Here is a 9,450-nt window from a genome sequence, read left to right as displayed (position 1 = left end):
ATTTTCCACTTATAACATAGGTAGCTCTCTATTCTGCTTATATAAAAGAGTATTGAGTCAAGAATAAAGATCTTTCTATTTCCAATCGATAAAACAAGTTACCATTATATATATAGTTTTAATTAGATACCAAAAAAACATATCTGACTCGGATAATTGTTTTTTATATTCATTTCTGTGCATTCTTTGAGCAAATAACGAAGTAAAAGTTTAAGTTGATAAGTACGAAATCATTTAAATTGAATGAAACTGTTCAAACTTGAATATATATTTTTTACAGCAATTTATGAATATATTAAAAAGGAAAGAATTATTCTAATTTTTATTATGAAAAATTCACATTTCTATACTTATATTGTAGTTTCCTTCATTCGTCCTCCATTTTATAATAATAATGTAACACAAATTAACTAACTTTACATTGAACAAACTTTTAAAATATCATCTCAGGATGATATTCTTTATAACAGTTGTTCAGAATAAAAGTTTTTTATAACTGTTTCAAGAACCTAAACCTATATTATAATAGTTTTCAAATTTTACAATTCATCGATCTATTGGATCAAGTTTATTTTTTGATGCGATGTGGTCTGTCATAAAAGATTTTTCTACTGTGATTTAGAATGTTTTGAGAAGAACTTAGGATTGTCAGAAAGTAGTTTATTGCCGGACGTGTAATAAACTCAACGGTGCGTAGAACAGTTGGCAAGTACATTTGGCGTAGGCCTCCATTGCTATTGTACCACGATAAGAACCGTTAGGTCTCTTGGCAGACAGTGAGCATGCAGAATTATGGAAAATTTCTCTTTCCACCTACACTGCGTACAACCAGCGTCAACCAATAGTTTTCGACATGGCCAACTTCACAAATATTAACTAACCAATAGGTGTTTATCTAATCTAACTTCTCACATGAACTAAAATGGAAAACGAACACTCTTGTTAAAGGAGTACATGCATACATATTCCCATTCAAGGACTTTTTAAATAAAGAATTATTATATAATTATACAGCAAGGATTTTAAAATTTGTCTTATGTATTTACTTATTTTTCAAGGTTACACAGTATAATTTTCATACAATAATCTTTACTATTACTCAAGTTATTGCATGTTTCCTGTATTTATCGTCAAGAATTATGTTAATACTTGTAATAGCTTTCTAAACAATTCTACATTTTATTTTATACGGTCGCTATATTATCAACAAAATTTTTCTTCACTTCAACCTTACTCAACTAATCTTTAGATTGATATCATTTTTTAATTTTTTATTTCGCGTTAATACAATCGTGGCAGCCATTTAAAATACCATAATACAGGAAACATGCGATTACTTAAATGATGATAAGGATAATAGTAGAAAATTTTATCTGTGTTCTGACATATCATGTCTGCACAGTTTCAAGATTATTCATCTGTAATTGTAATAAATATTTAACATCAAAAATCGTTCTAAAAACGATGACTACAAACGGGTTCACCCCCTAAAGGGTTAAATGACAAGGGTTAAACGTACAATGTCTGCATAGTTTCAAGATTATTCATCTATAATTGTGATAAATATTTAACACCAAAGATCGTTCTGAAAACGATGGTTCCAAATGGGATCACCCACTAAAGGGTTAAATGACAAGGGTTAAACATATAATATCTGCACAGTTTCAAAATTATTCATCTGTAATTGTGATAAATATTTAACACCAAAGATCGTTCTAAAAACGATGGTTCCAAACAGGATCACCCCCTAAAGGGTTGAATGACGATCACTGAACGAATTTACGTCACTATTTCTAAGACATGCTCGTTAAAATGTCCCGACGTGCCAGATGCGCCTACAAATATTTACTCGTGTAAAATGAGCGGCACCGTGCCTACTTACATGTGTCGCGCACGTGTTTACAAAATCGGTGAGAAAAAATATCCCGGGGGATGAAACGTGAAAGTTCCGGTCTTTATCAGCGACAGACCTACCGCCGTGCACCGAGTATTAAAATAATATTCCACGAACAAAAATCAAGCGTCATTAATCTGAAGTAAGTAAATCGATCCATAAACGTCTAACGTTCTAAGGCGTATCGGTAACAAGTTGCAACGCGATATTGCGTAAATATTTTCATATGTTCTTTGCGGCTCGTATCAATGGCATTTCAAACGGGGTTCGGCAATTTATTCTTTCGTAGAAGGCAAATGTACCAATATACGAGTTGAACAAATAATATTCCAACAATTGATATACTTTGATTAATTTATATTAATCGTACAACTTGCAAAGAAAGCACACGAATTGTTCAACTTCGATTTTAATGTGCTTTTGCAGAATGATACGAAATGAAAAATAGCCAAACCGAATTTAGTATATCGGAGATTGTTATTAAATTAGCAAAACTGTTATATTTGAGATCCGTTCTTCTTTCCTTCTCCTTCAGTCTTTCACGTTGATCCCTTGTTTACATGCCAAACATTTTTTTAAAGATTTAGCATTCTTTTAAATAATAATTTCCAAAATCTCTGACGTTTTTCTTATATTACTCACAGATAACAATAATTATTATTTTTTAATGGGCTACAAAAATTATAGTTAATATAATTATGGCGATATTATAAAACAATTCAATAAAAAATTCGTTTAACGAAACATAATGCAATCTATTTACGCATAATATTTATAACACACTTCCTCGATGTTGTAAGCTGGCTAGTTATTGGTAGTTTTGCCTTATCTTTGCCCGAAAAGAACTAAATTTTAATGGAGTTGTTCGCGTCTCCATATTACATTTATCTGACAAGAAAAATGAATCTGAGATTGAGAAAATGGAGTCGTAAGGACACCGTTAGTTGACGTTGATTCGGTACAAGGTTCTTCTCACTCTCTGAGAGCAACTTTCTCTCATATCCTTGACTTTTTCATTTCATATTGCTCTTGCTGATTGGTGCTTCGTTTGTTAGCTTCGATCGTTAAATCGACAATACAGGCCACGAACACGTTGGAAACCAACTTTTACGATTAAAGTTCGAGTTTATGTCCAATAAAGATCGATCCTTGGTTACTTAGAAAAAAGTATCCAAACACCGCAACACGTTCAGTTTAAATATTTTCATCAGTTTCATTCCTCTGATTAATTCTGTTCGTAATTTACGAAACATCTACACAGGGTGCTCGGCCACCCCTGGGAAAAATTTTAATGGGAGATTCTAGAGGCCGAAATAAGACGAAAATCAAGAATACCAATTTGTTGATGGAGTCTCCGTTAAAGAGTTATTAACAATTAAATTCAAAAATTTCAAATCGTTCTGGAAAAATTATTTTCGGTTGCGGGGGTTAATTACAATCATTTTTGGTGAATACACATACTTCCGAAATCCTATCCACTTTCGAGAAAAAAATTCAAGTAAGTGCTGAAAGTTTTGAGTGAAAAAAAAGACTTTCGAATCGTCTTGGAAAAATTATTTTTAGTTGCAGGGGTCAAATGCAAACATTTTTGGTCAACAGACATACCCCCGAAATCCTACGCAGTTTCGAGAAAAAAATTCCTTACCGAAAGTATAATTTCTGGCCAGAAAGGTCTGCTCGAATTTTCATGCGAATCTTTAAAACGTCATAACTTCTGCATGGATTGGACGATTTTAATGTTTAAAAAAGCAAACTACGCGTATTTTGGTGGAGAATATGTAGAAATCACAAAAATATTCGAAAAGTTGGTCCTTGACCCCGAAAGATGAGAAAAACCCCATAAAAGTGGTCCAATTTTCAAACAGCCATAACTCCTGCAATTGTGAATATATTTCAATGAAACTTTTTTTTGAAGTAGATCTCATGGGTACTTACAAAAAAGTATTAGATAACTTTTTTGTAGGGCGTCAAACAAAATTACTAAAAATGAAAAAGGAATTTTTAAGAAAAATCGACAGGGGGTAGGTGCCTAAATTTTTCGGCGAAAAAAAAAAATTTTAAATCGTTCTGAAAAAATTACTTTTGGTTAGGGGGTCAATTACAAGTATTTTTTGTGAATAGACATACCCCCGTAATCCTACTCAGTTTCTAGAAAAAAATTCGAGAAGGTGTGAAATTTTTCGACGGGAAAAAAAATTTTCAAATCATTCTAAAAAAATTATATTTAATTACAGGGGTCAATTAGAAGCATGTTTGGTCATCACACATACCCCCGAAATCCTACGCACTTTCGAGAAAAAAATTCCTTACCGAAAATTTAATTCGGTGCTTAAATTTTTGCGACGAAAAACAAAAATTCCAAATCGTTCTGAAAAAAATATTGTTATCTGTGGGGGTCAATTACAATAATTTTTGGCGAATAGACATACTCCCGAAATCCTGCGCATTTTCGAGACAAAAATTCAGTGCGGGCGGAACTTTAAACGTTAATAACTTCATAACAAAACTTCCATCAACAAATTGGTATTCTTGATTTTCGTCTTATTTTGGCCTCTAGAATCCCCCATTAAAATTTTCCCATGGATGGCCGAACACCCTGTATATCTACTACTTTTTATTCTCACTGTTTAATCAAAGAAAGAGTTTATCTACGAGGCTTTATCTAACTACTGTCCTTGCTAGACATTTCCACGTTCATAGTAGTTGAAATATTACTACAAACCGAGGAACGAGCCAAACGTATGATCAAATTGATTTATCTGAACAAGAACTCTAGTCATTTGAATGAAAAGTTGCAAGTAGTGGGGATTATCAAGTGAACTCTTCTTATATGAACTATTTGTCCTTCGTCGGGTTCATATAAATGAAATTCCTCTGTGACAAAATTCATACGATCTGAAAACAGAGATAATTTCCTGACTTCCTATGTTCCATCCTCAGCCAACTATAACTGAAAATTATTATTGTTTAAACTGAACGTGTTGCGATACGTTGTAAGTAATTAAACCTATTCAGGGGAAGAACGATCGTATGTATTCGTGTAAACTCCTTGTAATCGTCGCCGTGGTCTCATTTTCGTTGTAACCGGTCGCTGGTCCAAATGTGCAACGTGATGTAACCTAAGCTTTTGTGCAGACGCGCCGTAACGCGATATCGCACAAACCACCGACATCGTGGTTTCTAGACCAGTGGTCGGCAAACTACAACCCACGGGCCACATCTGGCTCGACAAAAATGTCGAAAGACATCTTTTAAAATTTTAACATGAAATTATTTGTTAACAAGGAGAGCCTTCGTCATCAATTTTATCGAAACTTGTAGATCTAGTTATTTTGTTCAGGATTACATAGCATTATGGGCTTTACGACTACTGTAAAGCTTGATGCAAAATTTTGTTCGCCATTTTATTTCACTTTCAACGAGGAAGCTGACACTAGAATACGCACAGAATGCTTGCTTGCAAATTTATTATAGAATTTCAATCAATTTTCTTTTATTGAATGATTTAGAAGTTAAACTTGTATTTTGAAATACATTTTTCATTTTGTACGAATATAATAGGTGTGTTCTAATACTTGTGATCGTTGGGTATTGCTATGGTGACTGTACACATCTCATTTAAAGTAGTATAAAATGGCGAACAAAAATTACACACCGATAGGTCTTTATAAACAAAAACTGTATTCTTTAAATTTATGGTAGTTTTAGACGAGTAAAAATTTTTTTAAATCTTTGGGGGCTGTACAAGAAACTTCAAGGGAATTCAACTTGAAAATATGAAAGTAGAAGGTACAACCTTTAAAATCGAATTAAAGTAACCCTAGGAAAATTATAGCACGATTTTTTTATAGAATGTTTTACAGTAGTTGAAAAATTAAAAACGTTTTAATATAGTGTCCTAATACTTATAATCGACAGTGTACCTACATGGGATCCTCGTGGAACGATACACGTGTGACGATAAACGTTGGGAAATGGTATGAAAGATTCGTGAGAGTTTCGTTTTATTTATTAAAACGCGTTTCTATCTTATCGTGCGAGTAAAAAGTGACCTCTCAGCGAACTAGTTACATATTGAATAATATCAACCTACACTGGCGTGAGTATGTAAAACTCGGTCAAGGCACGGGGCAACGTTTACGAATTGTATCGAACCCCTTACGCACATGGTCGCCATTACGCTGAAAACGTTCGCTACGCTGAAGCTTTTTGGACGACGTTGTATATGTGCAGTAAAATTTTCAATTATCCGACATACTCGGGACTGGGGCAATGCCGGAAGATCAAATGTGCCGAATAATTTGATTATACCCACATATGAAGTGATAAAAACGAGGAATGTAATCACAGACGAGATATACGAGTAGACTTTAGATCCAATGTATTTTTATGGTCTATTTTTCTGGGACTCCAGACCTCCAGTAATATGCATTGTTTAAATTTTGAATCATTAAAATCCTTCAATCCGACCAGAAATTATAATTTTTTAAACATATTATATTTTCGGAAAAGAATTTTTTTCTCGAAAGTGGGTAGGATTTTGGGAGTATGTTTATTCACCAAAAATTATTGTAATTGACCCCTACAATCGAAAATAATTTTTTTAGGTTGATTTGAAATTTTTTTTTTTGTCGAAAAATTTCAGCAGCTACCCCCTGTCGATTTTTCTTAAAAACTCGTTTTTGATTTCTAGTAATTTTATTTGGCACCCTACAGAAAAGGTGTGTAATACTTTTTTGTAGGTACTCATGAGCTCTACTTCAAAAAAAAGTTTCATTGAAATGTATTCACTATTGTGGGAGTTATGGCTGTTTGAAAATTGGACCACTTTTATGGGGTTTTTCTCATTTTTCGGGGTCAAGGAGCAACTTTTTGAATATTTTTGCAATTTGTACATATTCTCCACCAAAATACGCGTAATTTGCTTTTTGAAACATTAAAATCGTCCAATCCGTTCAGAAGTTATGACGTTTTAAACATATGCATGAAATTTCAGAGAAGCATTTCTGGCCTCACATTAAATTTTCGGTAAGGAATTTTTTTCTCAAAACTGCGTAGGATTTCGGGGGTATGTGTAATGACCAAAAATACTTGTAATTGGCCCCTGTAATTAAATATAATTTTTTTAGAACGATTTAAAATTTTTTAATTTCGCCGAAAACTTTCAGCACTTACTTGAATTTTTTTCTCGAAAGTGGATAGGATTTCGGAAGTATGTGTATTCACCAAAAATGATTGTAATTGACCTCCGCAACCGAAAATAATTTTTCCAGAACGATTTGACATTTTTTAATTCAATTTTTTAATAACTTTTTAATGAAGCCTCAGTCAAGAAATTGATATTCTTGATTTTCGTCTTATAAGGGGGCTAAGAGGGAAGAGAAGAAAGTTACAGGAACAAAAGAAGGTAGATAAGATTAGAAATTTTTAAATATTCGTAAGACAAACCTGTTCTTTTTTGTGAGCATTGCATACATGTATGAATTTAAATTAAATTAAATAGTATACATTTGAAAAGTTATTATAAATAAATTTAAAAGTTTTAAAATATTTTAAAAAAGAAATTATAAAAATATAAGGTTTAATCTTTAAATTGACAAGTGTTCTAATACTTAAGTATGACTTAAATAATCTATTGGGTTGTGTAATGAGGCCGTTCTTTATAAGATTAATTCCTACTATTTCTATTAAAACCCGTAAAGTTGACGATTGTACTAAAATGTGGTTTTTCTTTTAATTAGAATATATATTAATATAGTCACATTAATAAAATTCAACATAAATTACTCACAAATGATATTTATGAGTTCTGTAACTTCAAATGTGGAATTTGAAAGCTAGTATTAAAGACTATCAATTTTACATAAAACTCATTTAATAAATAATGCATGTGTCATTTTTTATATGATCTTCTGCCATCTTTTGAATAATTTAAATATTCTTTTACCGTAAAACTTTTCCTTGTTTTAATTAAAAAATTAAATATGATGGAAAGAATAGGTCATAGGTCGAAATTGGCCACGCAAAATCGTTTGTTTCGTGTCGATGCTCGATACTATTTACATAGTCACTAAACTGTATTACAGTTAAGGTAATGTCCGTCCACTGTTGCTGTTGCATGCTTTGTACGCGTCCTTAGTCGCAATTATCTTAATTAGAGTTCGTTTATGGACGGTGACAACCAGTCGTTTTGTCGGCGAAAAATTGTTTGTTCCTCTACGCTTTCGACTAAACCACTCCATGAATTTTGCCCGCAATAAATCTTACGAATGTCCAAGAGCGTAGTCAGATGGGGCCCTTTCCTATTTATTCACGAATAAATAAATTTTAAATTCAATTTTCCCAAGCATTCGATACCACGTCGACTATTGTTTTAATGTTGTATATTATATTAACCCTTTGTATTTCAAAAAATTCGCTTTAATATTAGCAACTTGCAACTTCGGAGCAATTTTAAGAATTTTAAGAATTCATTTATGTCATTAATTCAGTTTCTGTTATCAAAATTTCTGGTCGAAACTGTTATGAAGAATTTCTATTCTGAATAACTGTTAATAAGTCTTATAATCTTGATCGTCGGTGTTCTATATTTATTACTATTATTTTTACTTTGCGAATATCTTGAAAAGATAATCAACATCTAATCTGACCATTGAAAGCAGCAAATACTTACATTGTATGTAAAAACCTCTATAGAACATAACAAGTAAAGATTATATAACTTATATATGATACAAGGACTTTAACTTAATCCGATATAGTTAATAATTTAAGGTCTTTAAACAACAGTTATTCAGAATAAAATATATTACACCAGAATTAAAATTCTGGTTACTATAAATGAAGATTGAAAAAATAAGTAATTAGTAATTAAATTTTAGTTTAATATTTTTGTTTCCCAAATAAAATTTTGACTACGCCCTTGCAAGCGTTCCAGTCATCTGTGGAGCTGCTCAATAACCGTAACTGCCATTTAATACACTCCATTGCACTATACCCACGTTTGTATTATTGTATATATACTAAACTATTATACATTCTCGACCATAGTCATTTGGAAACGTTTAATAAACTTGGAATGCTTAGGACACATAAAATTAGCAAACAATAGGGTGAAGAGGAGTAACTCTATCTAAACAAGAAATGTTATATGACTTTAATAAATTAGACATTTGTTAGTTTCTGTAATATCAAACGATAGTATGGAGCGTCTAATTTTTACAGATTTTGTACTCCATATTAATCATTTTACAGATTAAATTCACCTTGTGCGTGATTCAAAAGCAAAGTAATACAATATTATTTTATTACACGATCCTAATTGCCTTCAGATTCTCTCCTTTCGTCTTTGCTATATATTTGCTATTTATATAGGAAGCTAACCAAAATTTGATACCAAATGTCTAATATTTTTTACAAAAATCTTTTTTCTCAGGAAATAAACAAGAATAGAAGTGAATTTTGAGAAATTCATTGTACATGTACTATAAGAAAAGTCACGAAGTTAAATGGGGCTGAAATAACATTGTGTGCAAGAAATTTCAAACGAAATTTAG

The sequence above is a fragment of the Colletes latitarsis genome, chromosome 2, assembly GCF_051014445.1.
Source record: "Colletes latitarsis isolate SP2378_abdomen chromosome 2, iyColLati1, whole genome shotgun sequence".
Classification (NCBI taxonomy): domain Eukaryota; kingdom Metazoa; phylum Arthropoda; class Insecta; order Hymenoptera; family Colletidae; genus Colletes; species Colletes latitarsis.
Note: the sequence above shows the minus strand (reverse complement) of the source record.